Source organism: Theobroma umbraticum, unplaced genomic scaffold (assembly GCF_002168275.2).
Source record: "Theobroma umbraticum cultivar Fairchild unplaced genomic scaffold, ASM216827v3 scaffold_67.0, whole genome shotgun sequence".
Classification (NCBI taxonomy): Eukaryota; Viridiplantae; Streptophyta; class Magnoliopsida; order Malvales; family Malvaceae; genus Theobroma; species Theobroma umbraticum.
Window position 1 is genome coordinate 1,587,451 of NW_018397262.1, and position 1,701 is coordinate 1,589,151.

The 1,701-nt window shown below is 37.2% G+C and overlaps 1 pseudogene across 1 annotated transcript in view; it reads right to left on the reverse strand.

Moving 5' to 3' along the window:
• Nucleotides 1–250: 250 nt before the first annotated feature.
• The window catches only part of LOC110419600 (transcription factor MYB63 pseudogene), a 3,243-nt pseudogene continuing 1,792 nt past the window's right edge, over nt 251–1,701 (reverse strand). The window contains exons 2-3 of the transcript XR_016351413.1: nt 1,635–1,699; nt 251–1,507 (exon numbers count right to left, since the gene is read on the reverse strand). The product of XR_016351413.1 is annotated as a transcription factor MYB63 pseudogene (transcript). The remainder of the gene's footprint in view (nt 1,508–1,634; nt 1,700–1,701) is intronic.

The window sequence follows — 1,701 nt, forward strand, 5'->3', positions numbered from 1 at the left end:
GAACATAATAAAATGCTAAGAGTTTATTTGAATTAATTTTTATAAATAGTTTAGGGTTCTTTTAAGTTTTATGTAATTAGTCAATCATTAATTATAAAAGTATATTTGATTTGAAACAAATAAAGACAAAACTTATATATAATAGGACATGAACAAAGACATATGAGTATCTCCCTTTCTTTTCCATACAATATCATATCAATCACGTATACCAATTTTTATTAAATGAGTACTCAGATATTTGATTGACGTCACCATGGCAATAAAATGTAAGTATAACAAATAAGAGCATGAACTGACTTTTGTTAAAAGTTTGAGAAGATTATAGTATATTTGATTAACATAAAAAAAAAAAAACCACTATGCACAAAGGGGCACAGGCACAGTATTTGTAGAAGCTAAACTGACATGAATCAGAGAGCAACTGGATAGCGTCACCTGCCCAGTTACAGATGTTGTATGGTCATTTGCTTGGAGAAAATCTATGGTGTGGTTCAATCTACAATGAAATGATTAAATAAAGATGAGATGAATATTTTATATTATCCACCATTCTTCTAAAAGGCCTAATTAACTGAACTAAGTTTGGAAAACCTACTAAATAGTCAACATCACTAGAAGAGCCCCACGAACTGCTGGATTGAATTTGATTCAGATTGCAGGGCTGTGTTGTGAAGAGGGCCAGGTGTGATGGTGACCCATGCCCATATCAGCTTCTGGCTTCAGCAACATGTCATACATCTCAGGGACTAGTGGCTCGGCAGCATTATTTGACAAATCGTTCTGGTTTTCATCCCCGGTTACTTCCAGCCCAAGTTCATTTTCCAAGTCATGCAACCACTTCTTGTTTACAGCTTCTTTGATGTATCCTTCTCCAAAGTTGGAGCTCTGATTGCCCTCCATCTCATGTAAATGAATCCCATCAGACTGGAATGACCCTAAGTTATCCAGCATATCCCAAAAATCCAAATCAGACTCCAATGGGATATCGAAGGCGGTATCCAAGATCTCTGGCTTATTCACTTCCTCTGATGCGTTATTGGCATCAAAAAGTCCTACGCAGTAGAACAGGGAACCTGCTTGATTTTCTGGATTTGAAACATCAATCTGACTGGAATTGGTGATGTTGGAGTTGTTGGACGAGATTGAAGAACTTGACAATTCTTTTGGCTCCTCGGATGGGCTGCTGTGGTTTGACGGCTCTGTTTTGAAGTCTTGTGCTGTGTCTGATACTGACATAGCAAATGCCTCTCTGGGCTTTTTGTTCACAGATCCTTCATCCCATTGATGCTCAATGTCAATCTCTAAATTTCTCTTGCCACTTGATGATGACACAAACGTAATAGAGGAGCATGATGATGATGAGGTCATGGAGGACTCCTTGGATTCATCTGTCTGCTGAATATTCCCATTCTTTGAAGCCAATCTCCTTTTTAAATGAGTGTTCCACACGTTCTTTATTTCATTGTCTGTCCTTCCTGGTAAATGTGATGCAATTTTGGACCACCTGGAAATTAATTTAATTGTAACATAAGGAATTAAGATAACTTGACAAGAAAAAAAGGAAGGGTACTTCCTAACTGAAAAAATGCCAAATTAAGTCAGATTAATGCATATTTCTAATTGAAACTCACTTGTTTCCCAAACCCTCATGCAACCTTATAATAGTATCCTCTTCCTCTCTGGTGAAGTTCCCTCGCT